Here is a 17,106-nt window from a genome sequence, read left to right on the forward strand (position 1 = left end):
AACCCAGAGCCACAGCACAACAACAACGGAAACGTCCGTGAGAAGAGCTAAACCTCGACGCAGGAAAAGTATGTTCCGCTATTTCTTTTCGACCGCTCGGGCTGTCACTGTCGTCTCTAGTAAAATCTGCGGCGTGTTCCTGCATAATTTACTTGTTCTGTAAGATCAAGGGAGTATGTTAGTTTCAGAATGTTTAAAATGCTTTGTCAGATGTGGGGTTCGAACCCACGCTCCCTTGCGGGAACCAGAGCTTAAATCTGGCGCCTTAGACCGCTCGGCCAATCTGACGTGCGAGGCAAGAGCTCCAGAGACTTCCATCTCTAGCAATATCTCAAAGAACCTCACTGCGAAATCTGTTTCTTTTTTCGGTAGGATGGAATTATGTCAGTTTTAGAAAATTTAAGACGCAATGTCAGACATGGCGTAGAAAATGCACCCTCCCTTTCGGGAAGCAATGTGGCGCGTTGGACCGCTTTCTTCCGTCGTTTCTAGTTTGAACTGTAACTAGCAAAACTGTATTTAGTAATAGGAACATTTTCACATTGATGCAAAGAAAACTAGATATTGGCCAACGGCAAATAAGGCCGTTTCCTAGCAACAGCCACGCTGTGCATCACGCACTCGTGGGAAGCCAATGAAATACTTCCCGTGAGGCTCAAACTGTCGACCTTCACTTTACAATACTTAGGCACTGCCCCGGTGGTACCGACGCGTACATACTGAAACGTCTTTGGATCGTCAGTGAGTACTTCATATTAGAAATTTCGTGTTCGCCCTGATGTGCATTAAAGGGCAGATTCTTCAGTAAAAGTTAGTTCTGCGCTCAGTTTCAGTATATGGGCCCTAGCAGCACCAGGAAAACGGGTTCACATGTGCTCGCCTTCCACTCGGCGTTGAGCGCCTACAGCGAGATTGCCTTCGGCCTCTGGCGCCAGGAGGGAAGGCGACACATCACGGCGCAAGCAGCGCGTAGCAGAAGGCGGTGGTGCTGTGTCGGTCAGCATGGTTGCTTCCCAAGTAGCTGATCCGGGTTCGAAACCCGGACACCGCACCGAAGTTGTCTTCTTTACCCAGGAGAGTGTTTCCAACGCTCGCGATCGTCGAATTTCCGAACTGTCGTGTTACGGAATGGTTTTCCTTCGCCCCTCGTCCCGCTCCGCGTAGGCTAGTGCGGATTGCGATTCACAGCATCGTGTGTCCCCATGTGTCGACTTGTCTCGACTTTGCTCGGCTGACGCGAAAGCTGACGCTTGCAAATGGTCGTATATGTAGAGGAAGGGCGCTAGAAACGACTGGGAGAGACCAACTCGACAAACGCACAACGGACCCTTTCATTTGACTGTGGCCGCAGGTTCGCGAATTTGCGTCCCGAGAGGCAAGAGAGGGGTCAGCGTGCTGGGACCGTATCATTACCGCGCAGCAACACCGAAAACTAAGGGAAAAGGCAAAATAAAAGATTCCAACAGCACGCAGACTTCCTAGTTAGCCACTGAGCCGTGTACTAAGCACGCAAAAACGCTGCTTAACTTCGGTGATCGGACGAGAACCCGCGTCGTCAGCGTGGCACACAAGTCGCGAGAACGTTTCCAGACGTGCGGACATCTCAGTCCTTGTACAGATCACTTGGATTTGCCTGGCAGTCTCTCGCGCTGCCTTTTAGGGAAGCAATATGGAATATCCCTTGGTGGGATGTAACCCATAGCCTTCCCGTTGTTAGCATGACACATTAACTTAGTGAGCATACTGCCCACGCAATACGGCCGCTTCAGAACTCCAGCACCTGAACCACCGTTTCATCTATCTTTATTAAGGCCTTAAGATTCATTTAAACACGTATGCGTTGCTGTTGAGGTTTTCTCGCTGTCGCTTGGAACCCAGAGCCACAGCACAACAACAACGGAAACGTCCGTGAGAAGAGCTAAACCTCGACGCAGGAAAAGTATGTTCCGCTATTTCTTTTCGACCGCTCGGGCTGTCACTGTCGTCTCTAGTAAAATCTGCGGCGTGTTCCTGCATAATTTACTTGTTCTGTAAGATCAAGGGAGTATGTTAGTTTCAGAATGTTTAAAATGCTTTGTCAGATGTGGGGTTCGAACCCACGCTCCTTGCGGGAACCAGAGCTTAAATCTGGCGCCTTAGACCGCTTTTTTTTTTTCTTTTTTTTTGTTTTTTTTTTTTTTTTTTTTTTTTTTTTTTTTTTTTTTTTTTAATTAGCAGGTGATCATCGAGAGATCTGCGGTTATCATTCTGTCAGAGGTCAGTGAGACAGAAATTATGTGGGAGTAACTGAGGGCACCGAGAATTAGTTATAGGAAACCTTGCATTAGCTTAATGTTATTTGAAATCATGAATAAGGTTCGTTGGGTGCCGCTCGGCCAATCTGACGTGCGAGGCAAGAGCTCCAGAGACTTCCATCTCTAGCAATATCTCAAAGAACCTCACTGCGAAATCTGTTTCTTTTTTCGGTAGGATGGAATTATGTCAGTTTTAGAAAATTTAAGACGCAATGTCAGACATGGCGTAGAAAATGCACCCTCCCTTTCGGGAAGCAATGTGGCGCGTTGGACCGCTTTCTTCCGTCGTTTCTAGTTTGAACTGTAACTAGCAAAACTGTATTTAGTAATAGGAACATTTTCACATTGATGCAAAGAAAACTAGATATTGGCCAACGGCAAATAAGGCCGTTTCCTAGCAACAGCCACGCTGTGCATCACGCACTCGTGGGAAGCCAATGAAATACTTCCCGTGAGGCTCAAACTGTCGACCTTCACTTTACAATACTTAGGCACTGCCCCGGTGGTACCGACGCGTACATACTGAAACGTCTTTGGATCGTCAGTGAAGTACTTCATATTAGAAATTTCGTGTTCGCCCTGATGTGCATTAAAGGGCAGATTCTTCAGTAAAAGTTAGTTCTGCGCTCAGTTTCAGTATATGGCCCTAGCAGCACCAGGAAAACGGGTTCACATGTGCTCGCCTTCCACTCGGCGTTGAGCGCCTACAGCGAGATTGCCTTCGGCCTCTGGCGCCAGGAGGGAAGGCGACACATCACGGCGCAGCAGCGCGTAGCAGAAGGCGGGTGGTGCTGTGTCGGTCAGCATGGTTGCTTCCCAAGTAGCTGATCCGGGTTCGAAACCCGGACACCGCACCGAAGTTGTCTTCTTTACCCAGGAGAGTGTTTCCAACGCTCGCGATCGTCGAATTTCCGAACTGTCGTGTTACGAATGGTTTCCTTCGCCCCTCGTCCCGCTCCGCGTAGGCTAGTGCGGATTGCGATTCACAGCATCGTGTGTCCCCATGTGTCGACTTGTCTCGACTTTGCTCGGCTGACGCGAAAGCTGACGCTTGCAAATGGTCGTATATGTAGAGGAAGGGCGCTAGAAACGACTGGGAGAGACCAACTCGACAAACGCACAACGGACCCTTTCATTTTGACTGTGGCCGCAGGTTCGCGAATTTGCGTCCCGAGAGGCAAGAGAGGGGGTCAGCGTGCTGGACCGTATCATTACCGCGCAGCAACACCGAAAACTAAGGGAAAAGGCAAAATAAAAGATTCCAACAGCACGCAGACTTCCTAGTTAGCCACTGAGCCGTGTACTAAGCACGCAAAAACGCTGCTTAACTTCGGTGATCGGACGAGAACCCGCGTCGTCAGCGTGGCACACAAGTCGGCGAGAACGTTCCAGACGTGCGGACATCTCAGTCCTTGTACAGATCACTTGGGATTTGCCTGGCAGTCTCTCGCGCTGCCTTTTAGGGAAGCAATATGGAATATCCCTTGGTGGGATGTAACCCTAGCCTTCCCGTTGTTAGCATGACACATTAACTTAGTGAGCATACTGCCCACGCAATACGGCCGCTTCAGAACTCCAGCACCTGAACCACCGTTTCATCTATCTTTATTAAGGCCTTAAGATTCATTTAAACACGTATGCGTTGCTGTTGAGGTTTTCTCGCTGTCGCTTGGAACCCAGAGCCACAGCACAACAACAACGGAAACGTCCGTGAGAAGAGCTAAACCTCGACGCAGGAAAAGTATGTTCCGCTATTTCTTTTCGACCGCTCGGGCTGTCACTGTCGTCTCTAGTAAAATCTGCGGCGTGTTCCTGCATAATTTACTTGTTCTGTAAGATCAAGGGAGTATGTTAGTTTCAGAATGTTTAAAATGCTTTGTCAGATGTGGGGTTCGAACCCACGCTCCCTTGCGGGAACCAGAGCTTAAATCTGGCGCCTTAGACCGCTCGGCCAATCTGACGTGCGAGGCAAGAGCTCCAGAGACTTCCATCTCTAGCAATATCTCAAAGAACCTCACTGCGAAATCTGTTTCTTTTTTCGGTAGGATGGAATTATGTCAGTTTTAGAAAATTTAAGACGCAATGTCAGACATGGCGTAGAAAATGCACCCTCCCTTTCGGGAAGCAATGTGGCGCGTTGGACCGCTTTCTTCCGTCGTTTCTAGTTTGAACTGTAACTAGCAAAACTGTATTTAGTAATAGGAACATTTTCACATTGATGCAAAGAAAACTAGATATTGGCCAACGGCAAATAAGGCCGTTTCCTAGCAACAGCCACGCTGTGCATCACGCACTCGTGGGAAGCCAATGAAATACTTCCCGTGAGGCTCAAACTGTCGACCTTCACTTTACAATACTTAGGCACTGCCCCGGTGGTACCGACGCGTACATACTGAAACGTCTTTGGATCGTCAGTGAGTACTTCATATTAGAAATTTCGTGTTCGCCCTGATGTGCATTAAAGGGCAGATTCTTCAGTAAAAGTTAGTTCTGCGCTCAGTTTCAGTATATGGCCCTAGCAGCACCAGGAAAACGGGTTCACATGTGCTCGCCTTCCACTCGGCGTTGAGCGCCTACAGCGAGATTGCCTTCGGCCTCTGGCGCCAGGAGGGAAGGCGACACATCACGGCGCAAGCAGCGCGTAGCAGAAGGCGGTGGTGCTGTGTCGGTCAGCATGGTTGCTTCCCAAGTAGCTGATCCGGGTTCGAAACCCGGACACCGCACCGAAGTTGTCTTCTTTACCCAGGAGAGTGTTTCCAACGCTCGCGATCGTCGAATTTCCGAACTGTCGTGTTACGAATGGTTTTCCTTCGCCCCTCGTCCCGCTCCGCGTAGGCTAGTGCGGATTGCGATTCACAGCATCGTGTGTCCCCATGTGTCGACTTGTCTCGACTTTGCTCGGCTGACGCGAAAGCTGACGCTTGCAAATGGTCGTATATGTAGAGGAAGGGCGCTAGAAACGACTGGGAGAGACCAACTCGACAAACGCACAACGGACCCTTTCATTTGACTGTGGCCGCAGGTTCGCGAATTTGCGTCCCGAGAGGCAAGAGAGGGGTCAGCGTGCTGGACCGTATCATTACCGCGCAGCAACACCGAAAACTAAGGGAAAAGGCAAAATAAAAGATTCCAACAGCACGCAGACTTCCTAGTTAGCCACTGAGCCGTGTACTAAGCACGCAAAAACGCTGCTTAACTTCGGTGATCGGACGAGAACCCGCGTCGTCAGCGTGGCACACAAGTCGGCGAGAACGTTTCCAGACGTGCGGACATCTCAGTCCTTGTACAGATCACTTGGGATTTGCCTGGCAGTCTCTCGCGCTGCCTTTTAGGGAAGCAATATGGAATATCCCTTGGTGGGATGTAACCCATAGCCTTCCCGTTGTTAGCATGACACATTAACTTAGTGAGCATACTGCCCACGCAATACGGCCGCTTCAGAACTCCAGCACCTGAACCACCGTTTCATCTATCTTTATTAAGGCCTTAAGATTCATTTAAACACGTATGCGTTGCTGTTGAGGTTTTCTCGCTGTCGCTTGGAACCCAGAGCCACAGCACAACAACAACGGAAACGTCCGTGAGAAGAGCTAAACCTCGACGCAGGAAAAGTATGTTCCGCTATTTCTTTTCGACCGCTCGGGCTGTCACTGTCGTCTCTAGTAAAATCTGCGGCGTGTTCCTGCATAATTTACTTGTTCTGTAAGATCAAGGGAGTATGTTAGTTTCAGAATGTTTAAAATGCTTTGTCAGATGTGGGGTTCGAACCCACGCTCCCTTGCGGGAACCAGAGCTTAAATCTGGCGCCTTAGACCGCTCGGCCAATCTGACGTGCGAGGCAAGAGCTCCAGAGACTTCCATCTCTAGCAATATCTCAAAGAACCTCACTGCGAAATCTGTTTCTTTTTTCGGTAGGATGGAATTATGTCAGTTTTAGAAAATTTAAGACGCAATGTCAGACATGGCGTAGAAAATGCACCCTCCCTTTCGGGAAGCAATGTGGCGCGTTGGACCGCTTTCTTCCGTCGTTTCTAGTTTGAACTGTAACTAGCAAAACTGTATTTAGTAATAGGAACATTTTCACATTGATGCAAAGAAAACTAGATATTGGCCAACGGCAAATAAGGCCGTTTCCTAGCAACAGCCACGCTGTGCATCACGCACTCGTGGGAAGCCAATGAAATACTTCCCGTGAGGCTCAAACTGTCGACCTTCACTTTACAATACTTAGGCACTGCCCCGGTGGTACCGACGCGTACATACTGAAACGTCTTTGGATCGTCAGTGAGTACTTCATATTAGAAATTTCGTGTTCGCCCTGATGTGCATTAAAGGGCAGATTCTTCAGTAAAAGTTAGTTCTGCGCTCAGTTTCAGTATATGGCCCTAGCAGCACCAGGAAAACGGGTTCACATGTGCTCGCCTTCCACTCGGCGTTGAGCGCCTACAGCGAGATTGCCTTCGGCCTCTGGCGCCAGGAGGGAAGGCGACACATCACGGCGCAAGCAGCGCGTAGCAGAAGGCGGTGGTGCTGTGTCGGTCAGCATGGTTGCTTCCCAAGTAGCTGATCCGGGTTCGAAACCCGGACACCGCACCGAAGTTGTCTTCTTCTTTACCCAGGAGAGTGTTTCCAACGCTCGCGATCGTCGAATTTCCGAACTGTCGTGTTACGAATGGTTTTCCTTCGCCCCTCGTCCCGCTCCGCGTAGGCTAGTGCGGATTGCGATTCACAGCATCGTGTGTCCCCATGTGTCGACTTGTCTCGACTTTGCTCGGCTGACGCGAAAGCTGACGCTTGCAAATGGTCGTATATGTAGAGGAAGGGCGCTAGAAACGACTGGGAGAGACCAACTCGACAAACGCACAACGGACCCTTTCATTTGACTGTGGCCGCAGGTTCGCGAATTTGCGTCCCGAGAGGCAAGAGAGGGGTCAGCGTGCTGGACCGTATCATTACCGCGCAGCAACACCGAAAACTAAGGGAAAAGGCAAAATAAAAGATTCCAACAGCACGCAGACTTCCTAGTTAGCCACTGAGCCGTGTACTAAGCACGCAAAAACGCTGCTTAACTTCGGTGATCGGACGAGAACCCGCGTCGTCAGCGTGGCACACAAGTCGGCGAGAACGTTTCCAGACGTGCGGACATCTCAGTCCTTGTACAGATCACTTGGGATTTGCCTGGCAGTCTCTCGCGCTGCCTTTTAGGGAAGCAATATGGAATATCCCTTGGTGGGATGTAACCCATAGCCTTCCCGTTGTTAGCATGACACATTAACTTAGTGAGCATACTGCCCACGCAATACGGCCGCTTCAGAACTCCAGCACCTGAACCACCGTTTCATCTATCTTTATTAAGGCCTTAAGATTCATTTAAACACGTATGCGTTGCTGTTGAGGTTTTCTCGCTGTCGCTTGGAACCCAGAGCCACAGCACAACAACAACGGAAACGTCCGTGAGAAGAGCTAAACCTCGACGCAGGAAAAGTATGTTCCGCTATTTCTTTTCGACCGCTCGGGCTGTCACTGTCGTCTCTAGTAAAATCTGCGGCGTGTTCCTGCATAATTTACTTGTTCTGTAAGATCAAGGGAGTATGTTAGTTTCAGAATGTTTAAAATGCTTTGTCAGATGTGGGGTTCGAACCCACGCTCCCTTGCGGGAACCAGAGCTTAAATCTGGCGCCTTAGACCGCTCGGCCAATCTGACGTGCGAGGCAAGAGCTCCAGAGACTTCCATCTCTAGCAATATCTCAAAGAACCTCACTGCGAAATCTGTTTCTTTTTTCGGTAGGATGGAATTATGTCAGTTTTAGAAAATTTAAGACGCAATGTCAGACATGGCGTAGAAAATGCACCCTCCCTTTCGGGAAGCAATGTGGCGCGTTGGACCGCTTTCTTCCGTCGTTTCTAGTTTGAACTGTAACTAGCAAAACTGTATTTAGTAATAGGAACATTTTCACATTGATGCAAAGAAAACTAGATATTGGCCAACGGCAAATAAGGCCGTTTCCTAGCAACAGCCACGCTGTGCATCACGCACTCGTGGGAAGCCAATGAAATACTTCCCGTGAGGCTCAAACTGTCGACCTTCACTTTACAATACTTAGGCACTGCCCCGGTGGTACCGACGCGTACATACTGAAACGTCTTTGGATCGTCAGTGAGTACTTCATATTAGAAATTTCGTGTTCGCCCTGATGTGCATTAAAGGGCAGATTCTTCAGTAAAAGTTAGTTCTGCGCTCAGTTTCAGTATATGGCCCTAGCAGCACCAGGAAAACGGGTTCACATGTGCTCGCCTTCCACTCGGCGTTGAGCGCCTACAGCGAGATTGCCTTCGGCCTCTGGCGCCAGGAGGGAAGGCGACACATCACGGCGCAAGCAGCGCGTAGCAGAAGGCGGTGGTGCTGTGTCGGTCAGCATGGTTGCTTCCCAAGTAGCTGATCCGGGTTCGAAACCCGGACACCGCACCGAAGTTGTCTTCTTTACCCAGGAGAGTGTTTCCAACGCTCGCGATCGTCGAATTTCCGAACTGTCGTGTTACGAATGGTTTTCCTTCGCCCCTCGTCCCGCTCCGCGTAGGCTAGTGCGGATTGCGATTCACAGCATCGTGTGTCCCCATGTGTCGACTTGTCTCGACTTTGCTCGGCTGACGCGAAAGCTGACGCTTGCAAATGGTCGTATATGTAGAGGAAGGGCGCTAGAAACGACTGGGAGAGACCAACTCGACAAACGCACAACGGACCCTTTCATTTGACTGTGGCCGCAGGTTCGCGAATTTGCGTCCCGAGAGGCAAGAGAGGGGTCAGCGTGCTGGACCGTATCATTACCGCGCAGCAACACCGAAAACTAAGGGAAAAGGCAAAATAAAAGATTCCAACAGCACGCAGACTTCCTAGTTAGCCACTGAGCCGTGTACTAAGCACGCAAAAACGCTGCTTAACTTCGGTGATCGGACGAGAACCCGCGTCGTCAGCGTGGCACACAAGTCGGCGAGAACGTTTCCAGACGTGCGGACATCTCAGTCCTTGTACAGATCACTTGGGATTTGCCTGGCAGTCTCTCGCGCTGCCTTTTAGGGAAGCAATATGGAATATCCCTTGGTGGGATGTAACCCATAGCCTTCCCGTTGTTAGCATGACACATTAACTTAGTGAGCATACTGCCCACGCAATACGGCCGCTTCAGAACTCCAGCACCTGAACCACCGTTTCATCTATCTTTATTAAGGCCTTAAGATTCATTTAAACACGTATGCGTTGCTGTTGAGGTTTTCTCGCTGTCGCTTGGAACCCAGAGCCACAGCACAACAACAACGGAAACGTCCGTGAGAAGAGCTAAACCTCGACGCAGGAAAAGTATGTTCCGCTATTTCTTTTCGACCGCTCGGGCTGTCACTGTCGTCTCTAGTAAAATCTGCGGCGTGTTCCTGCATAATTTACTTGTTCTGTAAGATCAAGGGAGTATGTTAGTTTCAGAATGTTTAAAATGCTTTGTCAGATGTGGGGTTCGAACCCACGCTCCCTTGCGGGAACCAGAGCTTAAATCTGGCGCCTTAGACCGCTCGGCCAATCTGACGTGCGAGGCAAGAGCTCCAGAGACTTCCATCTCTAGCAATATCTCAAAGAACCTCACTGCGAAATCTGTTTCTTTTTTCGGTAGGATGGAATTATGTCAGTTTTAGAAAATTTAAGACGCAATGTCAGACATGGCGTAGAAAATGCACCCTCCCTTTCGGGAAGCAATGTGGCGCGTTGGACCGCTTTCTTCCGTCGTTTCTAGTTTGAACTGTAACTAGCAAAACTGTATTTAGTAATAGGAACATTTTCACATTGATGCAAAGAAAACTAGATATTGGCCAACGGCAAATAAGGCCGTTTCCTAGCAACAGCCACGCTGTGCATCACGCACTCGTGGGAAGCCAATGAAATACTTCCCGTGAGGCTCAAACTGTCGACCTTCACTTTACAATACTTAGGCACTGCCCCGGTGGTACCGACGCGTACATACTGAAACGTCTTTGGATCGTCAGTGAGTACTTCATATTAGAAATTTCGTGTTCGCCCTGATGTGCATTAAAGGGCAGATTCTTCAGTAAAAGTTAGTTCTGCGCTCAGTTTCAGTATATGGCCCTAGCAGCACCAGGAAAACGGGTTCACATGTGCTCGCCTTCCACTCGGCGTTGAGCGCCTACAGCGAGATTGCCTTCGGCCTCTGGCGCCAGGAGGGAAGGCGACACATCACGGCGCAAGCAGCGCGTAGCAGAAGGCGGTGGTGCTGTGTCGGTCAGCATGGTTGCTTCCCAAGTAGCTGATCCGGGTTCGAAACCCGGACACCGCACCGAAGTTGTCTTCTTTACCCAGGAGAGTGTTTCCAACGCTCGCGATCGTCGAATTTCCGAACTGTCGTGTTACGAATGGTTTTCCTTCGCCCCTCGTCCCGCTCCGCGTAGGCTAGTGCGGATTGCGATTCACAGCATCGTGTGTCCCCATGTGTCGACTTGTCTCGACTTTGCTCGGCTGACGCGAAAGCTGACGCTTGCAAATGGTCGTATATGTAGAGGAAGGGCGCTAGAAACGACTGGGAGAGACCAACTCGACAAACGCACAACGGACCCTTTCATTTGACTGTGGCCGCAGGTTCGCGAATTTGCGTCCCGAGAGGCAAGAGAGGGGTCAGCGTGCTGGACCGTATCATTACCGCGCAGCAACACCGAAAACTAAGGGAAAAGGCAAAATAAAAGATTCCAACAGCACGCAGACTTCCTAGTTAGCCACTGAGCCGTGTACTAAGCACGCAAAAACGCTGCTTAACTTCGGTGATCGGACGAGAACCCGCGTCGTCAGCGTGGCACACAAGTCGGCGAGAACGTTTCCAGACGTGCGGACATCTCAGTCCTTGTACAGATCACTTGGGATTTGCCTGGCAGTCTCTCGCGCTGCCTTTTAGGGAAGCAATATGGAATATCCCTTGGTGGGATGTAACCCATAGCCTTCCCGTTGTTAGCATGACACATTAACTTAGTGAGCATACTGCCCACGCAATACGGCCGCTTCAGAACTCCAGCACCTGAACCACCGTTTCATCTATCTTTATTAAGGCCTTAAGATTCATTTAAACACGTATGCGTTGCTGTTGAGGTTTTCTCGCTGTCGCTTGGAACCCAGAGCCACAGCACAACAACAACGGAAACGTCCGTGAGAAGAGCTAAACCTCGACGCAGGAAAAGTATGTTCCGCTATTTCTTTTCGACCGCTCGGGCTGTCACTGTCGTCTCTAGTAAAATCTGCGGCGTGTTCCTGCATAATTTACTTGTTCTGTAAGATCAAGGGAGTATGTTAGTTTCAGAATGTTTAAAATGCTTTGTCAGATGTGGGGTTCGAACCCACGCTCCCTTGCGGGAACCAGAGCTTAAATCTGGCGCCTTAGACCGCTCGGCCAATCTGACGTGCGAGGCAAGAGCTCCAGAGACTTCCATCTCTAGCAATATCTCAAAGAACCTCACTGCGAAATCTGTTTCTTTTTTCGGTAGGATGGAATTATGTCAGTTTTAGAAAATTTAAGACGCAATGTCAGACATGGCGTAGAAAATGCACCCTCCCTTTCGGGAAGCAATGTGGCGCGTTGGACCGCTTTCTTCCGTCGTTTCTAGTTTGAACTGTAACTAGCAAAACTGTATTTAGTAATAGGAACATTTTCACATTGATGCAAAGAAAACTAGATATTGGCCAACGGCAAATAAGGCCGTTTCCTAGCAACAGCCACGCTGTGCATCACGCACTCGTGGGAAGCCAATGAAATACTTCCCGTGAGGCTCAAACTGTCGACCTTCACTTTACAATACTTAGGCACTGCCCCGGTGGTACCGACGCGTACATACTGAAACGTCTTTGGATCGTCAGTGAGTACTTCATATTAGAAATTTCGTGTTCGCCCTGATGTGCATTAAAGGGCAGATTCTTCAGTAAAAGTTAGTTCTGCGCTCAGTTTCAGTATATGGCCCTAGCAGCACCAGGAAAACGGGTTCACATGTGCTCGCCTTCCACTCGGCGTTGAGCGCCTACAGCGAGATTGCCTTCGGCCTCTGGCGCCAGGAGGGAAGGCGACACATCACGGCGCAAGCAGCGCGTAGCAGAAGGCGGTGGTGCTGTGTCGGTCAGCATGGTTGCTTCCCAAGTAGCTGATCCGGGTTCGAAACCCGGACACCGCACCGAAGTTGTCTTCTTTACCCAGGAGAGTGTTTCCAACGCTCGCGATCGTCGAATTTCCGAACTGTCGTGTTACGAATGGTTTTCCTTCGCCCCTCGTCCCGCTCCGCGTAGGCTAGTGCGGATTGCGATTCACAGCATCGTGTGTCCCCATGTGTCGACTTGTCTCGACTTTGCTCGGCTGACGCGAAAGCTGACGCTTGCAAATGGTCGTATATGTAGAGGAAGGGCGCTAGAAACGACTGGGAGAGACCAACTCGACAAACGCACAACGGACCCTTTCATTTGACTGTGGCCGCAGGTTCGCGAATTTGCGTCCCGAGAGGCAAGAGAGGGGTCAGCGTGCTGGACCGTATCATTACCGCGCAGCAACACCGAAAACTAAGGGAAAAGGCAAAATAAAAGATTCCAACAGCACGCAGACTTCCTAGTTAGCCACTGAGCCGTGTACTAAGCACGCAAAAACGCTGCTTAACTTCGGTGATCGGACGAGAACCCGCGTCGTCAGCGTGGCACACAAGTCGGCGAGAACGTTTCCAGACGTGCGGACATCTCAGTCCTTGTACAGATCACTTGGGATTTGCCTGGCAGTCTCTCGCGCTGCCTTTTAGGGAAGCAATATGGAATATCCCTTGGTGGGATGTAACCCATAGCCTTCCCGTTGTTAGCATGACACATTAACTTAGTGAGCATACTGCCCACGCAATACGGCCGCTTCAGAACTCCAGCACCTGAACCACCGTTTCATCTATCTTTATTAAGGCCTTAAGATTCATTTAAACACGTATGCGTTGCTGTTGAGGTTTTCTCGCTGTCGCTTGGAACCCAGAGCCACAGCACAACAACAACGGAAACGTCCGTGAGAAGAGCTAAACCTCGACGCAGGAAAAGTATGTTCCGCTATTTCTTTTCGACCGCTCGGGCTGTCACTGTCGTCTCTAGTAAAATCTGCGGCGTGTTCCTGCATAATTTACTTGTTCTGTAAGATCAAGGGAGTATGTTAGTTTCAGAATGTTTAAAATGCTTTGTCAGATGTGGGGTTCGAACCCACGCTCCCTTGCGGGAACCAGAGCTTAAATCTGGCGCCTTAGACCGCTCGGCCAATCTGACGTGCGAGGCAAGAGCTCCAGAGACTTCCATCTCTAGCAATATCTCAAAGAACCTCACTGCGAAATCTGTTTCTTTTTTCGGTAGGATGGAATTATGTCAGTTTTAGAAAATTTAAGACGCAATGTCAGACATGGCGTAGAAAATGCACCCTCCCTTTCGGGAAGCAATGTGGCGCGTTGGACCGCTTTCTTCCGTCGTTTCTAGTTTGAACTGTAACTAGCAAAACTGTATTTAGTAATAGGAACATTTTCACATTGATGCAAAGAAAACTAGATATTGGCCAACGGCAAATAAGGCCGTTTCCTAGCAACAGCCACGCTGTGCATCACGCACTCGTGGGAAGCCAATGAAATACTTCCCGTGAGGCTCAAACTGTCGACCTTCACTTTACAATACTTAGGCACTGCCCCGGTGGTACCGACGCGTACATACTGAAACGTCTTTGGATCGTCAGTGAGTACTTCATATTAGAAATTTCGTGTTCGCCCTGATGTGCATTAAAGGGCAGATTCTTCAGTAAAAGTTAGTTCTGCGCTCAGTTTCAGTATATGGCCCTAGCAGCACCAGGAAAACGGGTTCACATGTGCTCGCCTTCCACTCGGCGTTGAGCGCCTACAGCGAGATTGCCTTCGGCCTCTGGCGCCAGGAGGGAAGGCGACACATCACGGCGCAAGCAGCGCGTAGCAGAAGGCGGTGGTGCTGTGTCGGTCAGCATGGTTGCTTCCCAAGTAGCTGATCCGGGTTCGAAACCCGGACACCGCACCGAAGTTGTCTTCTTTACCCAGGAGAGTGTTTCCAACGCTCGCGATCGTCGAATTTCCGAACTGTCGTGTTACGAATGGTTTTCCTTCGCCCCTCGTCCCGCTCCGCGTAGGCTAGTGCGGATTGCGATTCACAGCATCGTGTGTCCCCATGTGTCGACTTGTCTCGACTTTGCTCGGCTGACGCGAAAGCTGACGCTTGCAAATGGTCGTATATGTAGAGGAAGGGCGCTAGAAACGACTGGGAGAGACCAACTCGACAAACGCACAACGGACCCTTTCATTTGACTGTGGCCGCAGGTTCGCGAATTTGCGTCCCGAGAGGCAAGAGAGGGGTCAGCGTGCTGGACCGTATCATTACCGCGCAGCAACACCGAAAACTAAGGGAAAAGGCAAAATAAAAGATTCCAACAGCACGCAGACTTCCTAGTTAGCCACTGAGCCGTGTACTAAGCACGCAAAAACGCTGCTTAACTTCGGTGATCGGACGAGAACCCGCGTCGTCAGCGTGGCACACAAGTCGGCGAGAACGTTTCCAGACGTGCGGACATCTCAGTCCTTGTACAGATCACTTGGGATTTGCCTGGCAGTCTCTCGCGCTGCCTTTTAGGGAAGCAATATGGAATATCCCTTGGTGGGATGTAACCCATAGCCTTCCCGTTGTTAGCATGACACATTAACTTAGTGAGCATACTGCCCACGCAATACGGCCGCTTCAGAACTCCAGCACCTGAACCACCGTTTCATCTATCTTTATTAAGGCCTTAAGATTCATTTAAACACGTATGCGTTGCTGTTGAGGTTTTCTCGCTGTCGCTTGGAACCCAGAGCCACAGCACAACAACAACGGAAACGTCCGTGAGAAGAGCTAAACCTCGACGCAGGAAAAGTATGTTCCGCTATTTCTTTTCGACCGCTCGGGCTGTCACTGTCGTCTCTAGTAAAATCTGCGGCGTGTTCCTGCATAATTTACTTGTTCTGTAAGATCAAGGGAGTATGTTAGTTTCAGAATGTTTAAAATGCTTTGTCAGATGTGGGGTTCGAACCCACGCTCCCTTGCGGGAACCAGAGCTTAAATCTGGCGCCTTAGACCGCTCGGCCAATCTGACGTGCGAGGCAAGAGCTCCAGAGACTTCCATCTCTAGCAATATCTCAAAGAACCTCACTGCGAAATCTGTTTCTTTTTTCGGTAGGATGGAATTATGTCAGTTTTAGAAAATTTAAGACGCAATGTCAGACATGGCGTAGAAAATGCACCCTCCCTTTCGGGAAGCAATGTGGCGCGTTGGACCGCTTTCTTCCGTCGTTTCTAGTTTGAACTGTAACTAGCAAAACTGTATTTAGTAATAGGAACATTTTCACATTGATGCAAAGAAAACTAGATATTGGCCAACGGCAAATAAGGCCGTTTCCTAGCAACAGCCACGCTGTGCATCACGCACTCGTGGGAAGCCAATGAAATACTTCCCGTGAGGCTCAAACTGTCGACCTTCACTTTACAATACTTAGGCACTGCCCCGGTGGTACCGACGCGTACATACTGAAACGTCTTTGGATCGTCAGTGAGTACTTCATATTAGAAATTTCGTGTTCGCCCTGATGTGCATTAAAGGGCAGATTCTTCAGTAAAAGTTAGTTCTGCGCTCAGTTTCAGTATATGGCCCTAGCAGCACCAGGAAAACGGGTTCACATGTGCTCGCCTTCCACTCGGCGTTGAGCGCCTACAGCGAGATTGCCTTCGGCCTCTGGCGCCAGGAGGGAAGGCGACACATCACGGCGCAAGCAGCGCGTAGCAGAAGGCGGTGGTGCTGTGTCGGTCAGCATGGTTGCTTCCCAAGTAGCTGATCCGGGTTCGAAACCCGGACACCGCACCGAAGTTGTCTTCTTTACCCAGGAGAGTGTTTCCAACGCTCGCGATCGTCGAATTTCCGAACTGTCGTGTTACGAATGGTTTTCCTTCGCCCCTCGTCCCGCTCCGCGTAGGCTAGTGCGGATTGCGATTCACAGCATCGTGTGTCCCCATGTGTCGACTTGTCTCGACTTTGCTCGGCTGACGCGAAAGCTGACGCTTGCAAATGGTCGTATATGTAGAGGAAGGGCGCTAGAAACGACTGGGAGAGACCAACTCGACAAACGCACAACGGACCCTTTCATTTGACTGTGGCCGCAGGTTCGCGAATTTGCGTCCCGAGAGGCAAGAGAGGGGTCAGCGTGCTGGACCGTATCATTACCGCGCAGCAACACCGAAAACTAAGGGAAAAGGCAAAATAAAAGATTCCAACAGCACGCAGACTTCCTAGTTAGCCACTGAGCCGTGTACTAAGCACGCAAAAACGCTGCTTAACTTCGGTGATCGGACGAGAACCCGCGTCGTCAGCGTGGCACACAAGTCGGCGAGAACGTTTCCAGACGTGCGGACATCTCAGTCCTTGTACAGATCACTTGGGATTTGCCTGGCAGTCTCTCGCGCTGCCTTTTAGGGAAGCAATATGGAATATCCCTTGGTGGGATGTAACCCATAGCCTTCCCGTTGTTAGCATGACACATTAACTTAGTGAGCATACTGCCCACGCAATACGGCCGCTTCAGAACTCCAGCACCTGAACCACCGTTTCATCTATCTTTATTAAGGCCTTAAGATTCATTTAAACACGTATGCGTTGCTGTTGAGGTTTTCTCGCTGTCGCTTGGAACCCAGAGCCACAGCACAACAACAACGGAAACGTCCGTGAGAAGA

General features: G+C 50.0%; 8 non-coding genes across 8 annotated transcripts; all 8 read right to left on the minus strand.

The window, feature by feature from the left end:
• Positions 1–204: 204 nt before the first annotated feature.
• Trnal-uaa (transfer RNA leucine (anticodon UAA)) lies at positions 205–288 on the minus strand. The gene has a single exon. It is a non-coding gene; the product is annotated as a tRNA-Leu (tRNA).
• Positions 289–4,171: 3,883 nt separating this feature from the next.
• Trnal-uaa (transfer RNA leucine (anticodon UAA)) lies at positions 4,172–4,255 on the minus strand. The gene has a single exon. It is a non-coding gene; the product is annotated as a tRNA-Leu (tRNA).
• A 1,786-nt stretch (positions 4,256–6,041) lies between these two features.
• Positions 6,042–6,125, minus strand: Trnal-uaa (transfer RNA leucine (anticodon UAA)). Its single transcript has one exon. It is a non-coding gene; the product is annotated as a tRNA-Leu (tRNA).
• Positions 6,126–7,914: 1,789 nt separating this feature from the next.
• Positions 7,915–7,998, minus strand: Trnal-uaa (transfer RNA leucine (anticodon UAA)). The gene has a single exon. It is a non-coding gene; the product is annotated as a tRNA-Leu (tRNA).
• Positions 7,999–9,784: 1,786 nt separating this feature from the next.
• Positions 9,785–9,868, minus strand: Trnal-uaa (transfer RNA leucine (anticodon UAA)). Its single transcript has one exon. It is a non-coding gene; the product is annotated as a tRNA-Leu (tRNA).
• A 1,786-nt stretch (positions 9,869–11,654) lies between these two features.
• Trnal-uaa (transfer RNA leucine (anticodon UAA)) lies at positions 11,655–11,738 on the minus strand. Its single transcript has one exon. It is a non-coding gene; the product is annotated as a tRNA-Leu (tRNA).
• Positions 11,739–13,524: 1,786 nt separating this feature from the next.
• On the minus strand, positions 13,525–13,608 carry Trnal-uaa (transfer RNA leucine (anticodon UAA)). The gene has a single exon. It is a non-coding gene; the product is annotated as a tRNA-Leu (tRNA).
• Positions 13,609–15,394: 1,786 nt separating this feature from the next.
• Trnal-uaa (transfer RNA leucine (anticodon UAA)) lies at positions 15,395–15,478 on the minus strand. The gene has a single exon. It is a non-coding gene; the product is annotated as a tRNA-Leu (tRNA).
• Between the last annotated feature and the right edge of the window lie 1,628 nt (positions 15,479–17,106).

This window comes from Schistocerca serialis, unplaced genomic scaffold (assembly GCF_023864345.2).
Source record: "Schistocerca serialis cubense isolate TAMUIC-IGC-003099 unplaced genomic scaffold, iqSchSeri2.2 HiC_scaffold_1382, whole genome shotgun sequence".
NCBI classification, from domain to species: Eukaryota; Metazoa; Arthropoda; class Insecta; order Orthoptera; family Acrididae; genus Schistocerca; species Schistocerca serialis.